Source organism: Ambystoma mexicanum, chromosome 10 (assembly GCF_040938575.1).
Source record: "Ambystoma mexicanum isolate Mex_15411 chromosome 10, UKY_AmexF1_1, whole genome shotgun sequence".
Classification (NCBI taxonomy): Eukaryota; Metazoa; Chordata; class Amphibia; order Caudata; family Ambystomatidae; genus Ambystoma; species Ambystoma mexicanum.
Window position 1 is genome coordinate 851,805,336 of NC_090932.1, and position 27,767 is coordinate 851,833,102.

A 27,767-nucleotide genomic window follows, 5' to 3' on the forward strand; every position below is an offset into this window, starting at 1 on the left:
AAGCCAAGCTAGTCTTTGTACTGTCATATCTCAGCGGCAGTGCGGCGGATTGGTCTATTCCACTAGTCAATCAGGATGACCCAATTCTTCGGGATTTCCAGGGTTTTCAAACAAGCATGGAAAGATTATTCACCCGACACTCCCAAGGACAGGCCCTGGATAACGAACTTTTATCCTTGCGGCAGGGGAATCAGGACCTTTTATCTTATATTGCAACCTTTAACAGATTAATAGTGGAAACTGGGTGGCCTGAAGTAAAGCGAATCACATTATTCCATCGAGGGCTTCGGGGAGAACTCAAAGATGTCTTAGCCCAAATCGTGAACCCACCCCAAGACTGTGCAGAATACATAGACTTAGTGGTCCAGTTAGATCATAGACTTCAAAACAGAAAGGCTGATCGAGCCAAATTTAAAAATAGGGTGTTGGTTAAAACCCACGCTAGTCCCAAGGGAGCAGATGCCTCAGAACCCATGCAAATCGGAGGGGTTAGAGGACCCTTAACCCAAAAGGAAAGAGAAAGAAGATGGCAAATGCAATTATGTCTATATTGCGGAACTACCAGTCATTTTCTACGGAACTGCCTAGTAAAACCACCCAAGAAAACTATAGGAGCAGCAGATGAAAACCATTTGGAGACTGACTCGGGAAACGACCACGCCCGACAAGCGTAGAGGTCCGCTTGCCGAGCTTAAAGAAGGACACTCAGACCTCGCATTTCACCATACCCATGGTCCTTGTAGATCCGGAGCAACCGTCACGCATGCACGGGGTAAAAGCATACGTTGATAGCGGAGCCATAGGAAACTATATGGACTATGAATTGGCTTCCAGGATGAATCTACCTCTCACCCGAAGGACCACCTCTGATGTCATCACCACAGTAGATGGAACGGAAATTGCCTCTGGGCCCGTAACCCATTCCACCACTGAGATGACATTGCTGGGTCAGGATGGGCACCGAGAGGCTATGGTGTTTGATTTAATCAAGGCCCCACAGTTTCAAGTAATACTGGGGATACCTTGGTTGGAAAAACATAATCCCTGTATTGATTGGCGAGAGAAGAGGATATCCTTCCCAGAATGTGCGCACACCTGTTATCCAAAGAAAACTTTAAACGCAGTCCTGGCCCCAGTAACTTCATCCGCCGTGCAACTACCTGCTGAATACCAAGATTTTCAGGACATCTTCCAAAAGGAACAGGCAAACACTTTACCCCCTCACAGATCGTATGATTGTCAAATAGATCTCATACCCGGCGTGCAACCTCCTTGCAGCAGGATCTATGCCCTTACGGAGCCTGAAAACCTTCACCTGCGCCAAAACTTAGACCAATACCTTGCTAATGGCTTCATCCGCCCGTCCAAGTCCCCTGCATCTTCAGCTTTGTTCTTTGTGCCCAAAAAGGAAGGTGACCTCAGAACATGCATAGACTACCGCGCTCTGAACCAGATAACCATTAAGAATCGATACCCATTGCCTTTGATCCCTGAACTACTAGACCAGGTAAAGGACGCTTGCATTTACACTAAACTAGACCTTCGGGGGCATATCATCTGGTACGAGTCAAAGAGGGCGATGAATGGAAGACTGCTTTTCGCACCAAGTACGGGTTATTTGAGTATCAAGTGATGCCTTTCGGACTATGTAATGCACCAGCAGCCTTCCAGTTTTTCATGAATGATGTCCTCCGAGAACTTATCGACGTTTGTGTTGTCGTTTACATCGATGATATCCTTGTATACTCCTTGTCAGAATCTGATCATGTAAAACATGTCCGAGCAGATCTGGAAAAGTTACGCCAGCACAAACTATATGCTAAACTAGAAAAGTGCACCTTTCACACTACCGAAGTGGAATTCCTAGGGTTTATTCTGACCCCAAAAGGAATCAGGATGGATATGCGTAAGGTGGACGCTATTCTTAAATGGCCATCACCAAGCTCAGTCAAAGGAGTACAAAGTATGCTTGGCTTTGCCAATTTCTACCGCAGGTTTATCCCGGACTTCTCTCACGTTGTACATCCTATTACAACGCTTCTGCGAAAAAACAAACGCTTTGTGTGGACAAAAGAAGCCAAAAACGCCTTCCAGGAGTTAAAAGCAAAATTCACATCTGCCCCTATTTTAAAACACCCACGTCCAGAACTTCCATACATAGTGGAAACAGATGCATCTAGTCTAGCCATGGGAGCTGTCCTCTCTCAAAAGGATCCCGAAACTAACTAGCTTCACCCAGTGGCATTCTGGTCTAGAAAGTTTTCGGCTCCCGAATTAAACTATGCCATTACCGACAAGGAGCTGCTAGCCATCAAATCCGCCTTCAAGGCTTGGCGGCATTACCTACTGGGTGCCAGACATACCATTACGGTCATCACCGATCACCGAAACTTGTAATATCTGAAGACAGCCAAGGCCCAATCTTCGCGCCAACTCCATTGGGCATTGTTTTTCGCCGAGTTCGATTTTGTGATAACCTATCGACCAAGTTGTAAGAACAGAAAAGCAGACACCTTGTCTCGAATTGGAATGGGAGAAACGGACACAACCCAAGAACCCGTACCCATAATACCTGCACAGAGAGTTCTTGGCCTGACAACAGTACAGACACTGGAGGACATTCAAGAGAAGATCCAGCAACTCTTTGATCTGAGTGCCTTACAGGACTGGGCAAAGAAAGGGCCGGAGTACACTATCACCAATCATTTACCTTATTACCAAGGCCGGCTTTTTCTGCCACAAAAGGAACTACAAGAACTAGTCATTTCCCGTTACCATGATACCTTACTGGAAGGTCATCCTGGTATTGCAAAAACTGAAGCTAAAATTAAGAAACAATTCTGGTGGCCCACCTGGCGAAAAGACATTAAATTATTTGTCATGTCTTGTGGCATTTGCGCCCAAAATAAAAGTCAAAAGAAAAGACCCGCTGGACTATTACAACCTTTGGACATCCCACCAACTCCTTGGCATACCTTGTCATTAGACTTTATCACGGATCTACCCCCATGTAATGGCTTTAACACCATTTTAGTTATTGTGGCCCACTTTATTCCTTTAAAAGGGATACCTTCAGCTTTAGTCCTGGCCAAAGAGTTCCTTGAAAACATTGTTCGCCTACATGGCTTTCCATCCGTGTTGATTTCGGACCGGGGTAGTCAATTCGTTTCGCATTTTTGGAGAAAATGTTGCCAACTGGCGCAGATAGATGTTAGGCTTTCCACCAGTCACCACCCTCAGACCGACGGTCAAACAGAGAGGACCAACCAGACTCTTGAGCAGTACTTGCGTTGTATGCTACATCAGTCTGAGGGTACTTGGAAAGACATTCTTTGGATTGCCGAGTATGCGTACAATAATTCCGTACACTCGGGAACTGGACAAAGCCCTTTTTTTACCATCTATGGACACCATCCTCGAACCTCGGACCTTGATTCGCCCCAACACTTAGAGATGCCTGCGGTGGACCATCTCCACGCTGTTATTACACAAGTCTTTAAAGAAGCAACTGCACATTTGCGAAAGGCTAAGGAAAAATACAAGAAAGATGTGGATCTGCACAGGAGTGAAGCACCGCAATACCAGATAGGGGACCAAGTATAGTTGGCCACTAAGCACATCCCACTCAAGGGAACACGGACCTTTAACCCTAGGTATTTAGGACCTTACTCCATCAAGGCCATCATTAACCCTGTGGCTGTCAAGTTGGACCTACCTGCTCATATGCGGATTCATCCCGTTTTTCACGTGTCCCTTTTGAAGCCAGTACAACCAGGAACAAGACTAACCAAACCACCAGACCCCGTCCTCATAGACGGAGAGCCCGAATTTGAGGTTAAAAACATCCTGGACTCAAAAAGAGTGAGATCAAAACTCTTTTATCTAATCGACTGGAAAGGTTACGGACCACAGTAAAGGTCTTGGGAACCTAGTGACCACGTGCCTGCACCGCAATTGGTGAAGAAATTCCACCGAGAATTTCCAAACAAACCAAAGCCAAGGGGAAGAATGAATTTAGGAGGGGCCTTGAGGGGGAGTGCTGTCATGATGCCTGCCCCCGGGAAACCAGATCAGGCCCAGCAACCCCGAAAGCAGGCATCATGCCATTTTGAGCGCGCCCAAAGACCCCAGCTAGGGGCTGTTTGGGTGCAGTCCTGGCGCCTATGGCGCCAGGCTCATAAACATAGAGTCAGTCCTGGCGCCATGGGCGCCAGGCTCATAGTAGAAAAACACACCTGATGCAGACCATGCTGCATACTTACCTGGTGCAGACCATGCTGCAAAAGGCCTCAAGCCAAATGAGGCTTAGGAGGGACTATTTTACCTGAGGGACTACTTTTTACTCGGGTGGGGCTATGGAAGGATACTTACCTGGGACTTCTTCCAAGGCTATTTAAACCATTCCCGAACAGCAGCACACGCTTTGCGTTATTCTGCATTCAGCAGCGTAATGCTCACCGTGCCTGCAGCAGCTTCCATTCTTCTGCCACGCCCGCTTCAAGCCCAGAGCTCCAAGAAATAAGAAGAAAGAAGGAGAAGAGGTTAGAACAGGAGCATCACAGTAATCCTTACCTGAATCCTTGATCCATCACGCACTCGAGCTGGAAGCAAGAAGTCACACGTGCGTCGCCTCGCATCTCGCGGCGCCACGCTGAACTCACCGGCCTTCGCTGCATCTCCGCATTTCATCGCGATCTTCAGCATCTCCCGGCCGCTCGCCGACATCTAGGGAGACAAGAACAACAAGGTGAGCTAAGGGAAAACAAAAGGACAAGTAAGCAAGCTACCCCCAAAGACTTACCTGATTACCACAGGGGGTGCTTAGCTCATCTCGGGTCGGCGCAGCTTACACAGCATCTTCGCCGTACCCCGGCCCCTAAGGGGAAAACAAAAGGACAATAAGGCAAGCTACTCCCCCAAGACTTACCTGATTTACCACAGGGGGGTAATTAGCTCATCTCGGGTCGGCGCAGCTTATACTGCATCTTCGCCGTATCCCGGCCCCTAAGGGGAAAACAAAGGACTATAGGGGAACACCTATCTCCACAATAGACTTACCTAAATCTTACCGGTTGCCACGTGGAACTCTTCGTGACGGCAAACCGGCAACCGGCAAGGAATCGGACAGAGCGAAGATCAGACATTTTGAACTCTTTCTACCTACCGTCTCACGGCGCCTTGCCTGAATTCTTAGAGTCAATACCGTTCTGGAACTCGCCAATTCCTCTACACCAGTGAAGTAACTGGTCATCTACGCGCCCCTGCATTCGATGCAGGATGGAGAGCTCATCCTTCCAAACCATCAGTGATCTGTGGGAAGACAACGGGGGGGTGGGGAAGGTGGGTTAACGCTCAATTCCACGGGTGGTTAATCCCCTTTCTCCTTTGCAGAAGGATATTCCTGCAAGCCAGACAAACTAGGCTGAGTTGGCCAGTCCAGTCAGTCATCTCGGCGCTACGCGTCACGCTGGTGGAAACAACAGCGGCCCAGTTCCGATCGACGCCTCCGTGGGAGCCAGGTGAGCGTAACAACGGGTGCTACTATCATGTTCTGCTCGCAGTTGCCCGTAAGGCCACCAGGTCAGACCTGGTGGCTGCAAGGGCGCCCGCGAGCAGAACTCCTAGTATGGTGGTAAGTGAGCAACGGTGCCATTAGCGATACCGGCGCCGTTGTTGCCTTACCGCCATACTTGTAATGAGGCCCGATGAGTGCCAGGGAGGCCGGGGAAGACTTATTAATTTTCAAGCATTTTCCCATTAGCGCAGAATTTGTTAAACATTACATTACAATGGGATTCGCCATATTCTGTATTACCGCAGGAATCATTATTGAATGACATGCGCAGGAATCGATGATGGCAGCAAGAGTTACACTAAGCTCGAGAAATAATGGTGGGAATAAAAAGAGGGGGGAATAGTATAATCAATACCCTATGATCTGTTGGGCATGGTGATAGTCTTTTGAAGATGTTTAGATGTGGGATCAGAAATACCAGACAGGGGGTTATGGGTCTTTTTTAATAATTGGTGAAAAATGTATAGAAGACACTGCCGAAGGCCTTGGTCTGTCGACCCTGATCACACTAAGTCCATCTGTGTTTTTTAATGTTCGGGCCAGCATTGGCATTTTGTTTGATTGTTAAATGTTTGGTGTTGCACATGTTCTGGATATATTTACCAGCCTGCTGTGTCTTCGAGCAGGATTGCCATTTTCTTATAACATATTGAGAATTAGGGCCTCATTACACGGTAGGCGTAAGGGATTACCGGCACTGGTAAGGGCACCGGTGCCGGTAATCCCTTACTGCCCTACTACGAGGTCCCTTAGCGGGTCCCTCCCCTAACGCCTGGTTTTACCAGGCATTATGGAAGGGACCCGCTAAGGGACTTCAGAGCTAATACCGGTACCACAAATTATGGTACCATTATTAGCTCCTCCCCATTTCCATTGAGCCCTATGGGGGTCAAATGGGAATGGGGAATGGTTTCCGGAATGGGGACTTACCGGGTCCTCCAAGGTCGGAATGACCCGGTAAGTCCCTATTTCGGTAACACGACCCAGAATGCGGTAAGCAGGTAGCCATGGTGCTAATAGCACCATGGCTACCGCCTACCGTGTAATGAGGCCCTTAGTCTTTGTTGATGTGCTGGTGGAAAATTGTGCTGCTCCTTTTTTTTTTGCACAAAGTAACAAGAACGAATTTCCGAAAACTATTTTTGGAGAGGAACTAATTGTATACAGGCTAGTGATTGGTGAGAGATGGAATAGGTGGGACCATGTTAGTAGAAGTAGTGGTCCCAGAGATGTGCAGTTGTTTTCTTTGGTTGCTGCCACAAATAAATCTAATGAGTGTTGCATAATGTTCAGCTCCATGCTAATAAGCAAATCATGGCCCTCAGCCATAGAGCCAGGAGTAATCAGAATCGTATCCTTACCATAATGTCAACTATCCTTCAAGATTGACGAATTGAAAATTTTGAAATGGTTTCTATCTAGGGTAGCTTACGACCACTGTTCACCTGTATTTTAGTCAAGACAGATAGCCAGTACATATTATGATCATATGCTAGTAGTCCAATAATATACTTTATCTCAGTGTGTTTCAATGTCTCTTAGTAATATGAATTTATCAAATGGCCTAATGATTTGGCATATGACTGTTTTACAGTAAAATATAACCTTCATTTTTTCATAAAGGCATGTCATCAATGAGGTAAGGAATAATGTGAGCCTTCCTTATTAGTTGAATTAGAATCCTGCATGACCTTTCGCCATAGTTTTCCCTATAAGTGACCGAGCCACATGATTAATAATATGAGTGTGTACTCTAAGCCATATTAATCTGTCAATGGTACTTTCTGTTTCTTATGCCTTTATGGGGTGGAGTAATAAATGACCCTAATATTTCTTATCAAAATGCCCCACCTTTCGATGGTCTTCATTGCTTAATTTGCATTTGTTTACCAATATGGGCAAAGATTCTAAACTATATTAATATTAATAAAAAACATATTATGACGAATCCCCGGATGTCGTCACTTCTCCCCTAATGACAGCCCATTCCCATGAGGCCAGGGAGGAGAGCCTGCTACCCGATAGTCCACTTGGGGGTGGTACTCAGTGTGTGGGTCTCATGGGGAGGGAAGCCCCCTATGGGTTTAGCAACGACCTTGGGAGAACATGGTATCCTCATGCCCCCTCTAACCCTAACACACCTTCCTACCCGCTTTCATCAACACTTTCTTTAGTGTTCCTATACTAGTAGTGTTCTACCACTGTGTCAGACTCGTACTTCTGCATCCTTACATATGGTGTCTGGGGTGGGATCTGGGTTGATTGACACAAACTGGGGTCACTTAGATTGACTAAGTTGAGCGAAAAAGCAACGAGCCCCTGTGTCACCACAAAAGAGTCTATAGGCTTTGACCTACCCAGCAGCCGAGAAATGAATCAAGAACCTGGGGAGAGGCAGTTAATCCCTACAGCTTTATTTTTGACCCCTCCCAGGTACCTATTTATGATTGGCTTCCAAGTAAGGGCTTGCTTGCAAACATGGCCTGGATGTGATGGCTGGGCGGGGGACCCAGATTAGAGAGGGTATGTTAAAATATTTCTACAGAATAACAGCAAACATTCCTGTCACATTAAACTATGGAAAAATGTGGCACAGTTTATCCTTGAGAACACCTTGTTTCACAAGTTTATGGAGGTATTTGACACCGATACCACTGGGAGAGGAACCAACGGTTTTGGGGAAGCTGACCAAGAACCTTAAGCAATCCCTGAGATTGTGACGATGAACCCGAAATCATCCCTGATTTGGCGTTTTGCTGAATATAATGACCCCATGTTAGTAGTGGCATTTCTCTGAACCACTTCTGAGGAAGAAGGGAGGAAAAAGGAGGGTCAATTTATTTTTCTTAAGGCAGGGGCTATTGTATGGGGAGACACCAGTGTGGAGGGGACCCCTTGTTCTCAAATAGTGGTACCCAGAAGCCACCGGAGGATGGTGTTAGAAGTCAGCCCATTCCATCTTACATCAGGTCATATGGGGACCGCTAAGACCCAAGGGCAAGTTGTAAGCAGGTTCTACTGGCCAGGAGTCTACACCAATGCTAAAAACATTGTGTTAACATGAGCCCGGTCTCAGAAGGCTGCCCACATAGCCCACCCCCAGCTATCTTACAACCCCTCCCAATTATTTATGTATTGTTTAAAAGAGGGTAACTGATATATATTGGTAACATTAGATTATGGCACCCACTAGCCCGAGGCATTACCTATGCGAAACAACACCTTGCAACAGATACTTAAACACCTCATCACCTTCTTGTCCCGGGTGGGTTTCCCTAAAGAGATCCTAACAGATCAGGGGATAACATTAATGAGCCTAATCATAGCCAAGGATAAACAAATCCTCCAGATGAAGACCCTTATAACATCCCTGCATCATACTCAAATGGATGGGCTGGCGGAAATCCCACTCGGTTTTTCACCTTTTGAACTTCTTTACGGGCGAGGCCCATGAGTGCCCTGGACATGCTGAGGGAGACCTGGGAGGAAAGGGAGGAGGCAATATTGCCATTGTCCCAGACCGCCCGCATCTAAAAGAACATATCACAGTAATAAAATCCATAGTCCATTCTCCCCTGGGTAAGTCCCAAGAACAGGAGGAAACAAATTATGACACAAAGGCTGTTACCCAATCCTTCTCTATTGGCCAGAGGTCCTCATTCTACTGCCAACCTCAGAGCATAAAATGCTCTCCCGTTGGCACAGACCATATGAAATAATAGACAAAATGGCCCTTGTCATTAACTTATTTCCCAGCCAGACTGTCACGTCCATCTTTTGAAAGAGAGGAGGGAAGACCCTGCTGAATCCACATCCATTGTGATGGCAAATCATTGGATGAAGAAATAGGTGGGGCCAACCTAATACCCACTGATCTCCCTAAATCCCAAAGACAAGGCATCCAGGATATTTTAACCTAATTCCCAGATGTCTTCAACTGTGAACCTGGAAGGGTAAAAGGAGTCTTTCATCATATCAAGGAAATTCATCAATTTAAAACCATACAGGGTTCGAGAGGCACACAAAGAAATTGTTTGCCAGGAGGTGGAGAAGATGTGGGCTACAGATAAAATTGAGCCTTCCCAAAGTCATTTGTACTCGTCAATAGTCCTGGTGGCAAAACCTGATCAATCATGGAGGTTTTGTATAGATTTTCGGAATTTGAATACCACCAGCGGTGATTGCGTGGAAGATTCCCCATTGGGTCCGATGGACTGGGGCTTTCAACCCCTGCATGGGACAGAATTAGTTGCCAACACTATCTTGGATGACCTATGGTGGGAGGTTGATGCTGACGGTGCTTGGACCTTGATTCTTTTTGACCTGTCTACCTCCTTTGACACTACCAGGAACTTAGTTGTCCTTGCCTGACTAAATAATCTGGTTTTAAAAGAGATGGTTCTTAACAGGTTGAAGTCGTTCCTGTCTAATAGACACCAAGTGATTTATATCCCACCTTTCATGTTGATGGGAGTTTATCTAAAGTGCAGGGTCCCAAAGGTCTATGCACTATCTCTGTTATTGTTTTACATTTATATCACATCTACACCCCCACTAGAAGTATTTGCCTATGTTAATAGTACACAGCTTATCTACAATTTAAAACCTCTGTACTCCCTAGCATTTTCAGCAGCATATGCAGAATTGTGTTAGCCTGACCTAAAACAGATAGACAGCTGGATGTATGGCAACTAGCCAAAACGGAATGATATGATATGATATGGCATTTATAACGTGCATACACACAAGTGTTTCAAGGTGTGAGATGCCTCTTAGACCGACAGTCTGTTGTTAGGGACACACACACACCTCTTTGTACTGCCACTCTGTGGCTATCTGATTGGCTGGGTCCTTCCCTCAAACCAGTGAGACTGTTAATATAATTAGCTTAGCTATACTTTTCGATGAGAAACTAACTATGTCCCATCAGGTGACTAGCATAGTTAAGAAATGTTTCTACAATGTTAAGTTATTGAAGAGTTAAATAGGATATTCTGACTTTTGAATACCTTCGTTTTTTTGCCACACTTTGATTATTCTAACATTATCCTCCTAGGTTTAGCAAAATAACCATTTTATAGGAGTCAAGGAGTGCAGAATGCTTCAGTGCAAGCTCTACTCTACTACACAGATCATACCTCCCCCAACCACCCGTCTCTACAGCAGCTGCTGAATGTGCAAAGAGTACTGTTCAAGGTGCTCTTTATGGTGCACTGAGTTCTCCGCAATGTTGGATCTCTGTGTTTAAGGTCTGAGACTAAGAGGCATATCCATTGGAGACCTGTTCCAGTCCTTTAATAGCACTCCTATGTTTGGTCCTAACTTCAGACGTTCCTGGTATGGTGACCATTTTTGCACTGGCTCTTAAAATCTGGAACTCCCCTCACCTCCCAAAAGTGATCAGGATGGTCATAGACGACTGAACCTTTTTGAAAAAAATTAAAACTCACCTCTTCCTGTGATAAGAGTATAATGCCCTAATATCTGCCTGTATGTTGACCAAGATTCTTTGGAATCAAAGGTTACTCCAGTGCTGAATGAATGTGAACATGCTCTATACTCACTGTTGGGACTCAACAAGGCTGAAACCTCTCTTTGGTTCCTTTCTTTGTTTCCTTGCACAGAGTGCACTGCATAGCTTATTAGGAAGGACTGCTCCCAATAGTGATAGGGCCAAGACATATTTAAATAAGGCTGGTCTCTTTCTGCAACAGCACAGATGAGCTAAGATACAGTGGTGTGGAAGTTTGCCAGTGGTTAATATTGTCTTCTAACCTTCCCCCGCCCATTACATTTGTTGGCTCTGTGTCGTATGCTCATGTTCTTCCATCCCCATCTGTGGATACCCAGACCTTGGTTTTAGCAGTAAATACTGTCATCACTTACCCTATTTCCGGCTTCTGTTGGTCTTTGAGGGGAAGATTGCATATCAGGGGCTTGCGCTAGAGAAGCATAGCTGTGCTGGGTCATTCACATGGACTGAGTGGTGATCCACTTTCCTAGGATTCCAGACTCGAGAACCCACTGGCCATGATCCTGTAAGTGATTTCAATCCGGCACACACCCAAGTCAAAGCCCAGCATGTAGTGCACAACTGAAATCCTTATTTATTTTTGTCTAAAAGTTCAATATTCTGAACGATATACCACTCATATCACACCCTTCTCCTGGAACACCCCCTACCCCCACCCGGTCACACTGAAGCAGGAATCAGGCTGGTTTGCAAAGGTAAATATTTATTTATGTATTTAAAATGTAAACACAATATGTTTTAATAGGTTCACAACAATCACCAATGGGGTGACAGAACACTGAATAATATCTTGAATACACTAGGAATAAGTAAGAGCAACATAAATGCAGCACAGAAAATAAAACTTTTGTGTTGGTTCAGATCAGATACCACTGTGGTTAGCAGTTCCCCCTGCAACACCCCTCAATCCCCAATAAGCAATGTAAAGAGATGGGAGGAGAGAGCAGGTACTCGGGAATAGCACAAATCAAACAGAATATCAGTCCCACTTCCCCCCAGCAAACACAAGCGAAAAACGGAATTGACTTTCAGCTGTCAGAGTGGCTTTCAAGATTGTCTTTCGAATGGACTGGGCAAAAACACCAAATATAGTCAAACATACTGAAATTGTTATAAATTCCTATTGGAGCTGCTTTGAATAGTTGCACACAAGCACAAGCAATGATTTGGTCAGCAGAAAACAATTGAAATTTTAAGGTCCAAGTCGGAAGCAATTTATAGCTATTTTACACGTGTAAACTTTTCAGATTTTTAAAATCGCGGCAAACTTTTCATTGGGTGATATTCGCGATAACGGGAGAATCGCACCGAGTTGCAGTGCTGTTTTGGGTTCTATGGATAGCTGTGGATGTGGGGTACAAGTAGGAGTTGAAAAAAACTGATGGAGTTATGGATGTTTTAGTGAAGGTCATTTTTGTAAAATAGGTGCGAGAATGGAAAACAGGAGTGCACTTGGGTTTTCTTACACTAGGGGATGACCATGAAGAAGCAAATACCACACAGGATCTTACAGTCACTGGATCAGGGTGGCCCACCCGATAAGGAAACTCGACTTCTTCAGATGAGAAAAGGTTCAGCGTAAAGATAGTTCTAACAATACCGATTCTGAAGGAAAGATAGGATGGGTTTGGGCTAGGGATAAGACAAGGCAAAGATACTCCTAACAATACTGGTTTTGAATGAAAGATAGGATGGGTCTGGTATAGGGATAAGACTATGCAAAGTACATATGCTATAGGCTACAGTTCTTCCTATTTATACTCACAGGATACGTTTTTAAATGGGACTGTCAGCTCTGGTCAGGATTGGGTCTGGTCTAGGAAAAACAGCACATCAGGCACGGGACTGGATCCTCTAGGCCGGTCGCCGGATTGGCACAGGATCTGCTCTCCTAGTCTGTGGGTATTTGGATCAGCTGGATGGCGAGTTCCTCAGGCAAGCCTAGTGGTGGCAAGCCAGAGAATTTCTGGATACTGGTTCAAAAGGCCTTCTCACACCACACAGTGCTTTACTGAGTGGAGAGAATAAAGTTGAGGATTGGGGCCTTGCTGGAAATCAATAGTCTCTATTGTTGGAAAGAGATTTGGCATCTTCATCTGGAAAAATATTTAAAGCTGGATGTAGGAAGCTGGATCAGAGTGCTTCGCCAGAATCAGGAAAGTGGCTGGATCTCTGAGTCTCTATGTGTTGTCAGCTGACTCTATTTTTGCCTAAAAATGACATCACAAAGAGTGTGTGTGTGCCGGCTTAGCTAAGCTTGCCCCTGTGAGCTGGGATTGGACCACACTTCATCTCTGCCTTGCAATGTGAGTGATTGGATCAAGGCTGGGTGATGTCACGTTTTATGATTTGCTTTACAATCCTCAGAGACCTCCCTTTAGCAACTGATCTCAAAATCTGATTTTATATTAAATGTACATTTCTTCATTGGTCACCTTTATACAAATCACACACAAAGTTGCCATATTTTACATAGTAGCTATTCCTCAAAACCCCGCATTGGTGGAATCTTGTCTCCCCCTTCTACAGAATTTTGCCCTTTTCGCTATGAACCCAACTTCCAATTTTTCTGTAAATTTACACAAGTGTGCATGTTTAACATAGGGATATGCGTGTACATTTTCACTGTTCTAACAGTAATACATTTTGCATAAAACCGCATATCTTGCTATTCCTGTCCAGAACATGTCACACAGTTCTGCCGCCTCTTCGAAGGTGCAGCCAGAAATTAAATTAACAACTCTGTCACTTTTATATTTTTCACCATTTTGAATAGCTAGTTATAAGTCTTTTAAAATGTGTTTTTGTTCATGTTTAGCAACAGATGGTCCCTTGGCTCCACCTCTTTTTGTCTCCCTGCATTCCAGGGCATCTTCTTCTTTGCTGGTTCCTTCCAGAGACCATTTACGACCCCTTTTCACACTTCTTTTTCCTGGACTGCATCCTTGTCATTGTTCTTTTGCTCTCTGTAGACAATAGTATGTTCTAACCTGCAATTAACACCTCCTCGTGAGTTTCTGCTGAGGGGAAGGCCCTCCATCTGGGAGAAATGCCTGCTTTTCCAGTTTTTTTATAGCTTCAGCAAAGCTAATTAACTTTTTAAACTCAGCACAACCCACATGTGTTGCATCACATACAAATACATTTCTTTCTTGGACTTAAAATCTGTGGAATCAAAAACACATCTAAAATCTGTATTCCTTTTTGGCAACAATCCTGTTTCTCTTTGCTAATTCAGCAGACTTTTTAGTTTTGGGTTAATTTAAAGCTTTCTCAGTCCTCCTCTGACAGCTGTCATTTCAGGCAGCCCCGGGTACTGCACCCAGATTTTGGCATAGAGGCTGTCAGATTTCAGAATTTGTATGTTTCACAATGTTTCATTTGATACATGGATTTTAGCACCACGCAAGATTGTGAATGTTGAAAGTGTTGTGTTATAGGCATTTTAGAGTTTTTGGCAACAAAGCAAATGTCATTTTTAGGCCCATTTTGGGGGTTTCCCTTGCAAAGTGCTGCTTTTCTCTCTGCACTCTGTTTGCTGGTCATGGGACCCACTGGCACATTTCTGCAGGGTGTGCTGTATTCCACTGCACATGCACCATGGGTGGCAGGTTGTGGATCCCTCTTTTTGTGTGCTGAAGCACATGGTTTTTGTAGGTTTTTGGCGCACACAAGGGTTTTTCCGCCATTGTTGCTGTTTCTTTCCCCATAACTGGCGGGATGAGGCTGCATAGCATAGCGGAGTGGTTCAATACATCCCCCAATCCCCTCAATACCGTGGACTTGCCCGCACCACTCTGACCCTATCTGTATGCTGCACTGCAGCTTCTGCATTCCACTCTGAGCGGGCCCTGACCCAAGAAGGCCTACTTGCTCTTCCGGGTCTTGGCCGCCAGAGCCAGTCATTAGTATAACAGGAGTGTTTCCCCTCCTGGTTCCAGTATATTGGCATCCAGTCCGGCCTTGCCATTCACCCAGCCCTGTGAACATTATTATATATTACGTTTTTCCCTTGTGGGTTTTCATTGTTTGTTTGTTTGTTTATTATTTATAGCGCGCACCAAACCCGAGGGTAACCGGGCGCGTTGTTCAAGGATACTTTAAACTTTACAGGTTACGCATGCTTACAAGTGGTGGTTATACATCGTAGAAATTACATAATGCAGGACAGTAGGGAGAATATACAATGTGCATAATATAAACATATAACATAATATGTACAGGAAATATGCAGTAGGAAGATAGAGAGTATATAATTATGTGCATAGTACGTCTGTAGGACAGTAGTTATGTTAGTGTAGGGCGGGACTATCGGTCATTTTCTTTGATCCAGTTGATACAGTTAGATCTGAAGAGAGCGTAGGATTGGGTAGATCTCAGGCCGGGCGGGAGGGAGTTCCAAAGTTGGGCAGCTTTGACCGGGAAGCTGTTTCCTCCGGCCGTACTTAGTTTAAATGGGGGTATCACTAACTGGTTGGAGTATGCTTCTCTGGTAGGTCTAGTGGAGATTTTTCTGTTGAATTTAGCAGCTAGGTATTTGGGTGCTAGATGGTTGATACTTTTGAAAGTTAGAGAAGCTGTCTTGAGTTTGATTTTGTCCGCTGTGGAGAGCCAGTTGGATTGTCTTCTAGCCTCTGAAATATGCTCCCTTCTTGGAATTCCTAAGGCAGCTCTAAGAGCATTGTTCTGTAGTGTTTGAATCTTTTGCAACGTATGTTTATTGGCCCCTAAGTATAGTGCGTTGCAATAGTCCAATTTCGACAGCACTAATGCTCGAGCAAGGGTTAGGCAGTTGGCAGTGGATAGGTATGGTTTTGCGGCTCTAATCAGCTTGCAGGTATATGCGGTGCTGGATGCCATTGCGCTCACCTGTTTGGTTAGGGAGAGGTGGGAATCAAGGTAAAACCCTAATGTTTTTACCTCTTTTGCCACCTTGATAGTGTTGCCGTCTATGACGAAGGAGGAGTATTCTTCTTTTAATCTACTGATGTTTTGTTTGTTCCCCAGTATGATAAGTTCCGTTTTGTCATCATTCAGGCATAGCCCGTGGGTGGCCATCCATGCCTGAATGATGAGATAGGTCTTGTTCACTAATGCCAAATCTTGTTCATAATCCCCTGAAAGTGGTATGAGAATCTGAGTGTCATCCGCATAGTTAGTGTAGGTAACACCCAGATCATCTAGATCATCGAACAAGGGCTTCGTGAAGATGTTGTACATAGTGGGGGAGACACAAGAACCTTGTGGGACTCCACATGTGATGGATACAGGGTCAGCAGCAGCAGAAGTAGAGAAGACTCTCATAGTTCTACCGGTTAGGAATGATTTGATCCATGCGATGGCATGTGTGGAGAAATGAGCAGCTGTTTCTAGGTGGGTGCAGAGCACATCATGATCCACTAGGTCGAAGGCTGCAGAGAGGTCCAGTAAGAGGAGTATGGCCATCTTTCCAGAGTCTCTCAGCTCATCAACCTGAGTTTTAAGATCGATGAGCGCGGTTTCAGTTCCGTGCTGGGGTCTGAAGCCTGATTGTCTTGTGCCTAAAAGGTGGTGCAGCTCCAGATGTTTTTGGATCTGCAGGTAGGCTACCCTGTCTAGGATTTTTAACAGGAAGGGTACCGTTGTGATAGGCATGTAGTTAGTCGGGATGGATGGGTCCAGTGTTTGTTTTTTTAGGAGGGGGAGGACCCAGGATTGCTTGAGGTTATCTGGTATAGTGCCTGAAGCAAAGGAGGCATTAATAAGCTTAGAAATGAATGGGGAGAGGTCTCTGGCCGCGTCCTTTATTAGTTGGGCTGGGCATAGGTCGCCTCGGCAATTGGATGGCTTGAGTGAAAGTATTATCTTTTCAGTTTCGAGTATAGTTACTTTCGAGAAGTTAAATTTATGGTCTAGTTTAGTGCTGATTGGTGGTTTGCCTCTTGGGTTAGTTGAGGGTGGAATATTCTGTTTCTTTGTCTCAATTTTTGATTGGAGTGTGGCAATTTTGTCATTTAGTGCTTTTTGGATGTTCGAGCACCATATTTTATTTTTGTCACAGTTATCTTGGATAGGAATAGGGTTTTCTAGTTCCTTTAGTATAAGGAATAGTTCTTTCGTTCCAGATTTGGCCTGCAGTATTCTGTTGTTGAAATTATCTCTTTTTGCTTTCTTTATTTCATTTTTGTAAATCTTGGAGGCATTGATGAGTGTAATTTTATTTGTCTCTGTTGGGGTTAGTCGCCAAGCAGATTCGCATTTACGTTTTTCAAGTCTTAGAGATTTGAGGTGAGGAGTAAACCAGGTGTTTAGGTGGGCTCTGGGCTTGCTCTTTCTCAGTTTCAGTGGGGCAATAGTATCTAGAGCTGTAGCCATGGAAGAGTTGAATTCATTTACCAGTGATGAGGTGTCCAATAAGTCAGGTAGAGAGTTTAATCTGGGGAGGATGAGTGGTAGCAGTTTTTCTGTAGTTATAAGTTTTTTGTTTCTGGTTGGCAAAGGGGGAGCCAGAGCATTTACAATAGGTAGGGCCAGGTTAACATTTAGGAGGAAAGTTATCAGTGCATGATCAGTCCAGATTTGTGAGGTGATATCGACAATCGTTGTATTGCAGTTATAGTCAGCAACCCAATCAAGTATACGGCCTTTTTCGTGTGTGGGTTGTAGGATTTTTTGGGAGAAGCCTAGTTCTGAGATGACATTAGTGATATTAGTTGCTTGCAGGTCTTTAGGGTCATTGTAGCCTAGGTTTAGGTCTCCCAGAAGGATAGCTTGGGATGAAGTTTTTAGGTTGTTTGAGAGGATTGTGGAAATGTCCTCCTCGAACGTGCCAATAGGGCCTGGTGGTCTATAGATAAGGTGAATAGTAATAGTTTGAGAGGGAGATGCGAGGAGTTTAGCAGTTAATGATTCGCAGGAGTTAGTTGTTGAACTTGATTCAGTTTTTAGGGTGAGATTATCTTTAGCAATAATAGCTAGGCCACCTCCTCGAGAGTTGACTCTGTCTTCTCTAAGTATGGTGTAATTATGGGGTAAGGCAAGCATTAGGGCAGGTCCTGCAGATTGGTGCAGCCAAGTTTCTGTTATGGCGAAGATGTCATAGTCTCCTATTTGAATGAGATCCGCAATTTCGGTAGCGTGTGCTATTAGTGACCTGGCATTAATAAGGGCGCACTTCAGTTGGATGTTCGGCTTTGCTGTGGCCTGGGTGGCATTACTTTTCTTTTTTGGTATGCTATTATTAGCGTTGGGCTGCTTATTTAGGCGGTTGTTGCGATGGAGGTCAATTTTTACAGGAGGAGTGTTTCGGATGTTAGCGTTACTTCTATTGCAAGAGGTATTGAGTCTAGCTAATGGTTCGTAAATTTTAGGTAGTCTTGAACGTAGTTTTGCGTTTCTATTTGCAATGTCACAGGGAAGGTATGTTAGTGATTGGTGGGTAATAAGTGAGTGTGAGAGTTGATGGCTGGGCTCTAGGGGGGGAGTTAAGAGTCCTTCATCCACAGGCGGTATGCCCTGTAGTGTGGGCCTCGGATAGTGGTTTACTTTAGGCATTGTGGTCCAAAAGGCTGACAGGTAAATAAAAGTTAGTATCATTGTGGCCTGGTTTTAGGCTCGAGCAGTTGGTTTGCAAGAGTCGGGTACCTCTAGGCTAGACGGAGCAATCATATGTAGGCTAGATGCAATCAGAGACAGGTTAAATGCCGTCAGGGACAGGCTAAGAGCACTGTGGTCTGGGGCGACCATAAGGCACAACACAGTTCAAATGTGGTCTGGGGCGACCATAGGGCACAACACAGTTCAGATGTAGTCTGGGGCGACCATAGGGCACAACACAGTTCAAATGTGGTCTGGGGCGACCATAGGGCACAACACAGTTCAGATGTGGTCTGGGGCGACCATAGGGCACAACACAGTTCAGATGTGGTCTGGGGCGACCATAAGGCACAACACAGTTCAAAAGTGGTCTGGGGCGACCATAGGGCACAACACAGTTCAGATGTGGTCTGGGGCGACCATAGGGCACAACACAGTTCAGATGTGGTCTGGGGCGACCATAAGGCACAACACAGTTCAAAAGTGGTCTGGGGCGACCATAGGGCACAACACAGTTCAGAGGTAGTCTGGGGCGACCATAAGGCACAACACAGTTCAAAAGTGGTCTGGGGCGACCATAGGGCACAACACAGTTCAAATGTAGTCTGGGGGCGACCATAGGACACAACACAACTCATATACAATAGGGTTGTATGTTGGCTGGAGTACGTCAAAGTGCAGTGCTTGGCACACCTTCCCCTTTTCCTTGTTTCGCAACTGTGTTCAACTACGTTCAAAGTTGCTTAGTGAGCGGGCAGGCCTCACCACTAAGAACAAAAAAAACAAAGGTGTGCAAGTAAGGCCTCCTGTGGACACTGGCTGGTGGTGTTATGTAAAGCTCAGGTAAAAACCTGATTGAAAAAGGCTCTACTGGAAGGAAACTGCAACCTAAGTGTTTTTATCCTTGAGTGAAACTAAAAGCCCACATTAGACAATAGAAATATTTGGACCATATTGGCATTGCCATTTTATGGCCAGAGCTAACAAGTTTACATCTATATATAACATACACGGTGGCAGTGCTGGTGTCTTGGATCAATTCTTCTGATTGAAAATAATTTCATTTAAGGTTGAGTTGTTTTCTCTTTTTTAAAACATGTTTTTATTGTGGTATAGTCAATACATATCATAGTTTGACTTTTCACAAATCATAAATTATACAGAAAAATCATAAAATCAATATCTCAGATCAAGCAAATATTATGTATGAAAAACATTTGATGACAAATACATACAAAATAAAATTTAAGAACAGACAATCATACCTTGTCTTTTCAGGAATTAATCATAGAGTTACTCCCAATTATTCATAAACTTTTAACAAGTTCCATTCTTTCAATAACTTCACCATTTCACTAGTGAGGAAAACTTCCTGACCTGATGCCAATCTTTCCTAAAAGGAATCGGTTTCCAACCACCAGTCATGGGGTGCAAATCTTGCTAACCTCAGTGTTCTTTGAGCTAAGGTTTTGGAACTCTTGCTCTTTAGGTGTCTGAGAGTCTGAATCTCTAGACGATCACATTTTTGACAAATGGAGGACAGAGTTTCTATGACATCCCTAATATGCTGGATTTCCAAGGTAGGTAGTAGATTAAGGCAGAATCTAAGTCATTCTTGTCTAATAATTGGGTCTGGGAAATTCTTCAAGTAAGTTGCCAATGAGTTTCTAGGATTGTTGGTGGGTGTCATTGATGCACAAATCTCAGATGATTTTCTCATGGTTGCAATGGTTCTTATCCAGTCCATCCTTTTGATTTGAGGATTGTGAATCAGAATTTCTTCTAGACTTTCTGATTCTGCTACAATGTTTTTTCAGAAACCTTTTTCAAATTATTCAGGTAGGTATTCTTTTGGCCTTGAAAGGTGCATAAGGCTTCTTCGTAAAGGTAGAGGGAAGGGGGACCCAGAATCTGTCTATACATGAGTTGTTTTCTAAACTTCATGCGCATGATGTTGGGATCATCTATGCAAAGTTGTCACTTGTTTACCTATCATATTAAATAAAGAGTGGGACAGTTGTACTAATCAGAATTGTTCAATATTTTCGAATGTTTCAAATTTTGCGATTTTTCTAAAAAAGCATGCATAGGATTTAAGTGGATGGTCCTTTTAATGTCATTTTAGCATTTCTTTCAATTGATGTTTTAGAACAGTGCAGTGCGTCACCTTGCATTAGCACCTGGCTCCATTTATGGACAGCCAATCATAATGGTCAGGCCAAAATCTGTATTTGGCAGTTAAAGCCTGCTGTCTGGGCATTTGGACGGCTGCTCCCACCCACACCTCTCATACTCCACCAGCTTGCACATACCTTTGGCCTGTGCTTCTTCCTCCTCCCTGCGTCCCAGAGCGCAAGTCGAGGGTACACGTGGGTGGGCCTGTCCCAGAGCTGCAAGTCAAGACTACATGTGGGTGGGGCTGTCCCACAGCTGCAAGTCAAGGGTACACGTGGGTGGGCCTGTCCCAGAGCTGCAAGTCGATGGTACACGTGGGTGGGCCTGTCCCAGAGCTGCAAGTCAAGGATACACGTGGGTGGGCCTGTCCCAGAGCTGCAAGTCAAGAATACATGTGGGTGGGCCTGTCCCAGAGCTGCAAGTCAAGGATACATGTGGGTAGGTCTGTCCCAGAGCTGCAAGTCAAGGGTACACGTGGGTGGGCCTGTTCCAGAGCTGCAAGTCAAGGGTACACACGGGTGGACTACTGGCCACTTTTTTCAGAGGGTGGACTCAGTACCCCCCCAGCTAAAATGAGAAAAATTAATGTCATCTTTGAATTTCTGAATTGAAGTCTACCTTGGGATCGAACCTGCAGTCGTCAGGTTTGCAGGCCGGTCACTTGACCACTGCACTGCATAACCCGATGAAAATAACAGTAACAAACAACTAAAGGTGAAATGTCTCATTTCGGTACTGCAAGTTCCAGGGAAAACATTTGTATTGGTTTTTGGAGTTTAAAACATGCACACCTTTTAAGGTTTTCAAAAGCACTATTAGAAGAAAATATCCTTGACCCCTGATTCGTTCACTGGCATGCCCATATAAAGATGGCTCCAACAGTTGTGAAAGAGCTCGATTTCTTTTTCGTCATTGCGGCCATGCTTGTTTCAATTTCTGAAGTCCTGTTCACGTTATCGGAGTGTTCTGCTCGAAGCGCGAACACCTGCTTCAAAAATGAAGCAGCCATTTCGAAATTAATCCCCTACGTATCACGGCGTGGGTGCTAACAGTAATAATGGTCCAAAAGCTGACAGCTTCGAACGCCTGTTAATTGGGGATGGTAGTCGCCAGGACCATTATTGCCAAAGAACCTGGAAGTTCTTAGTGTAACTTCCTGTCTGTAGTCTCCGCAGTTGCGTTTATCAGGTCTATATCCGTGTAACAGGCAGAATTGTTTTATCAACACTCTGGGCCTGATTCATGGAATTTGCCCGGTTCAAAGTGAATTTGCACTGCTGAAAAGTGACTTTGCACTACCGACACAAATCCTGATTCATGGAACCATGCAAAGGGTATTGTTGCCTTGCAAAGTCCGGACAAAGTCATTGGCCCTCATTACGACCCTGGCGGAGAACCATGGTGCAATTTGCACCATGGTCCATGGCGCTAAGCTGCCAACTCCGCCATGGTGGTTGGCGGACTTACCGCCCCATCCCGACCTTGGCGGGGCGGTAAGTCCCCAATCCCCATTTACCCTTCCCCATTCCCATTTTTGCCCCATAGGGTATAATGGGAGTGGGGAAGGCGTTAATTACGCCACCGTAAATTACGGTGGCGTAATTAACAACAAGTCCCGTAGCGCCATGGATTTTTCCGCCTGCAAAAAGCAGGCGTAAAAATCACCATGGCGCTACAGGAACTCGTACTCAGGCGGAAAGGTACGCCATGGTTTACGCCGGCGTAAACCCCTTTCCGCCAGGGTCGAAATGAGGGCCATTGTGTTCTGCAAAAATGACTAGGCACTGACTTTGCACGGTTCCATGAATCAGGTTTGTCTCGGCAGTGCAAAGTCACATTGAAGTAGTGAAAATTCACTTTGAACTAGACAAATATTCCATGAATCGGGGCCGAGGTCTGTTGCTGAACAGTAGCGTTATATCGCACAGCCGCACAGCTCACACACAATACTCATCCTTCTTCCATAATCAGTTCTCCTTCCGGTCCCCCTTGTATGCCCGCCTCCTCCAAATTAATTCCCTTCTTTCATGCAGCTATTCAATTGCTGGCATGGCTTCATATACACATATGCTGTGTGCGTGTTCTGACAGTATACCTTTACATTTTCATTTCATGCAATAGAATAATTACATTGAAACTAAGCTCAGTCTGCCACATTGGCATTATCTTTCTAGGGCAAACATGTTTTCACATTTCTTTTTGTGACTAAAAATCGCCACAGACAAATATGCACGACAATGATAATCACACTTCACAGTGTTGGTGCCATCAATGTTGCCTGCAGGTTATGAACTGTTTTTAAAACGAATTCCAATTTAGTAGCTTTAATATATTTTACAACCAATCACTACATTGTAATTCTGGGCAGGTTCAAGTGGAAAGTGTAGAACGCATGTGATAAGTCATGTACCATCGTATAAAATACATGGCACCCTGCAATATCTGTAAAAAAGCCTGGAAATATTACAGGCTAGTTTTGACATCACAAGTGACATGTGATAAGAAAATGCCACATCAACTGCTCTGTAATCCATTATTACGCTTCAGTTGTGACGTCAGAATGCCTGCGGCTGGAGCCAGCAGAGGGCCGAACTCCAGCGATCACTGCTACCCTTAACGCTGTGACAAGCTTTTCAAATTCAGTTTTTGTAGTATAGTTTCCTGTGACACATTACAGAGGGTAATTGACAAGGAACTGTTTATGGTAAATTAATTTCTGCACTTCTAGACTTTAACACGTGTGCAAGAATCTGTGTGTTTTTTTCTATTTTAATGCTGTAATGCTCACCTGGTATCCACGGGGACGTCACTCAGCTGGTCCTGGCCTCTTACGACCTCAAACCCTTCCCTGGAGGCTATTCGACTGGTGACTGGGCCTGGAACACAGGATTGGTAGAGTTTAACTCCCTATTGTCTCTGTGTGCTTGAACCCCTTCCTCCCCTGGGTCCAACCCTTCCCTTTGATCCACAGCTCACCTTGTTTTCTTGGATGGTGTGCTCTCCGTCCTGCTGTCAGCGCAGGGGCGCGTTGATTGATGCAGGCTTGTTGGTGCCTAGTTACTTCACTGGCGAGAGTCCGACTGGTAAGTATAATGAGTCTTTGAACAGTTCTCTCACTTCGTTCCTTTCCTTCTTAGATGATGGCCGGCGTCCGGGGATGGCGGCGTGCTGCTGAGATGAGTGGCGCTGAAGGTGAGTGAGAGCGCGATGGACCCTTTTCGTATTTGTATTGAACTGAGTTCTTTTTCTGTGTCTTTTAGGTGCTGCGACGTTGTCAGCGTGGATGCCGGTTATGAAGAACAAATGCGGTGAGTAAGTGGGGTATGCGGCGCCTCTAGAGGTTTCCACGCTAACCTGGAGTGTCTTTTCCCCCCTCGCAGATGGATGAGAAGTTCCAGAGACACAGTTCCCCCAGAACGGCTTGGATTCAGGTAAGCGCTTGAAGCTCGTACTGTATTTGAAAAAAAATACTCAAAGAGCTGTAAAATGCTTACTAATGCCTTTTCTCTGTTCTTTTCTTCTTCATTAGGAAACAGCGTGCCGGGCTGGGAATAACACCGCCGAAGATGCCCGCAGAACAGAAGGAGCGTTGAATGATGGGCAGAAGGGCTGCAAGGTAAGGCTGTTCCTAACGGTGTTCTTGTTCTTGCAGGAGCTGAGCGCAGAAGAAAGATGCAGGCCCACTGGAGACCGATCCGAACACGGTGAGTGTCACGCTGCAGGTGCAGAAAACGCAAAGCATGCTTCTCAGCCTGGGTGTGGCTTAAATAGTCTCTGGGTATCCCAGGTGCCTCTCGGCTGAACCACACCCAAAAGACTAGACCACACATGCAGTTCTGGGAACCAAAATATGTGGGGGCATCCATCTTGTCCCCATCAATGCATTACAAGTCCAATCCCCAATCTTATCCTATGGGAGTGAGTGAGTCTGTTGCCACAAGCGCCAAGTCTGACTCCAAGTGAGTCTTTGGAGGGATGGAGAGGCCCTTGAGGGCCATGTAGGTGACCGTGGCCTTGCTCCAGCCTGATATCTTGGAGGGCTGGGGACAAGAGGGGCAGGAATCATGACAAATGCACACAATGATGACTTTTTTTGACTCGTTTTATTAAACTGCTCAAACTATTTTTCTGCAATAAGCTATGTGTTAGCTTTTTTTTTAATCCAAACACATTGGGCCTCATTACGAGTTTGGCAGTAGCCGTACCCTTATTAAGGGTACGGCTACTGCCAAACTCGCTACCGGCCCCGGCACCCGCGAATGGGCCATTACCGGCCCATTACGAGATGAATGGGCAGGTAATTGCCCATTTGCCGGTGCAAGTATGGCCGGCTTCCCGATCCCCATTCTCCCCCATAGGGCAGAATGGGGGTCGGGAGCATGGTTGCAGCGGCACCGTTAATAACGGTGCCGGTGCAATCACGAGTTTTGCTCGCAAGTGCCGGTCTGCACTCCTGGTCAGACCACGCGTGCAGTCCGGCACCGGCAAGCAGAACTCGTAATGTGGCAGAGAGGTAACAACAGCGCCGGTAGCACTACCAGCGCTGTTGTTGCCTTTCCGCCATATTCGTAATGATGCCCATTCTACATTAATTATATGAAACAGCAAATGGAAGATCTGATTAAGTAAGTGGCCAGGTAGTAAAGGAGATGACAGTGTGTGGCAATGGATTATAAAGAATGCAATCCCACTTACTGTATGCAAAAAGAATGTTTGCAAGTCACATCTGATTTCCATGACCTTATAAATGAACTCGGCTTTTGAGCCACGTTTCTCTATTTAGTCATGATATGATATGATATATGATATTTTCTTTATAGCGCAGCTATATACAAGTGTTTCATGGAACCCCTCTGTGACTTACAAAATCCTTATAACGTACTGTATGTAAGGGGTACTTTATGCCATATATAACATATTTATAATATATATTTATTGCGTGTAAATAGATGTCTGGAATTTTGTAATGATTAAAAGATTCTCTCTGTAACTGTGGACAAAAAGTTAAGTAAACATGAGCAACCAATTCAATTCAATAGCAAAAAGGCTGGTGCAATATAAGTTTTCAAAATAAAAAAGTATGCTTAGAAAAGAGATGAGAGTATCAATCCAAGCCCACAATCCCAACATGTGTAAACAATGTTTTAGTAATGCACCATGGGAAAAATTATACTTATGGAATGTCTTTGCTGAAATATTACCTTCCCAAAAATATGTGCCTTCAATAAATCATGCGTCTTTTCTTTCAAAACACAGAGGAAAAGCTGGAAGTTTCCGGGGTCTTGCCCCAAATCGCAAACGAAAAAATTCTCAAAGAAGACAGATAATGAAAGGGGGAGAAAAACAAAATGATATCCAAACGTGTATTCTTCTAACAAAAGATTCCTAAAGCAATGCAGAAAAAAAGAAATGAAATTCGAAACAGAGTTAGTTGAGAATGGTCTTGGAATTATATCATTGCATGCAATCCCTTATAATATATTGGTTCGACTAGGTTTCAACTCCTGTGCTCAATGCTGGTGATGAGAATGTAAAGACACATGTAGGTGAAACCATAATTAATTTTCCATTCAAATTGATAAGAACTTTAAATGTTAAAATTGCCTTTTAAATTAAAGCAAGGTACATTTGGGAAAAATGGGCCTATAAATTGTGTGGTTTGAAGTGCCTATGCTACAAAAACCATACCTACCATAAAAAATACAGTTTAATAACATGGCAAAGTGGAAAAAAAAAAGAAATATTGACCTGAAGAGTAAGGCATGCCCAATGACTCTAAAGAACAGATCTGCACATGGGTAAATAATAGCCCTTAAGTAACCTGCTTGTATGAGTCTTGATATAGATTTCCTTCAACCAACCGTGGGCTTTGTAATCCTCGCCCACTGGATGTGGCATTGTCAACGTGTGCAGTAAAATGGATCCTATGTGTCTTCAAAATATTTGGACGGGTTTTGGGATCCACCAGCCTGCTGAAGGCTTTTGTGCATAACAGATGGAGGCTATTGTCCTAAATATTGTCAGGTCTTTCTGATTATTGTAGAATAATTCATTCATAACATGGCAGTCTTTGTGCACAGGTCCTTGGTAGGCAGTCTGCTGGCAGGTCCCTATATTTTCGGAGGAAGCAATAATGCATCAACTCTTTTTCTTACGTTTGTCTCCAAAACTGTGGTACACATTACCACTATGCTCCAAAAATCTAGGTCAACAGTACATTTAGGAAATGCATGAATAACGGTTTTTAATTTTTCCTATTAGGTGGCTCAGTAGTGTAAGCTTTCAGCCAAAACTATTGTCTAATGAGTAGAGGTAGAAAGGGTGGGATTATCAGGAAGGATGCAAAACCTATAGGGTAGTTTGGCCCTTTACCCTCCATCAACCACCCATGGCCATGCTTAGCTTTATGACCATTCTAACAGACAACACCCCTCCCTGCCCAAACCACTGCCCTCCGGGGATCTCTTTCAGCAAGCTCTACTGCACAGTAACATCAAACTATGTACTGCTTTGGTTTATAGTCTTTCCATTGAAGAAAATGCATCAACATGCATTTCAATCGATGGAAAGACCATCGAATGCCAAAGCATAAACAGTCTATCTTTTACATGTAAAAAATAGCATTTCGATGTTTTTTTTGTAACTTTAAAACGTGACATGGAGCTATCCAGTGCTGAAATTTCGGCACTGGCCAGCTCCTTGTAACGTTTTTAAGTTTTTGTGAATATTGGGGGGGGTTCCTTCACCCAGCCCCCAACCTCTATGTACATCCCCCTAACCCTATCCTATACCCAAACCCTAATCTAACCCTAGCCCTAACCATAACCCTAGCACTAACCCAAACCCTAACCCTAATGTAAACCTTATTCTAACACTAGCCCCAACCCTAACCCTAACCCAAACCCTAAC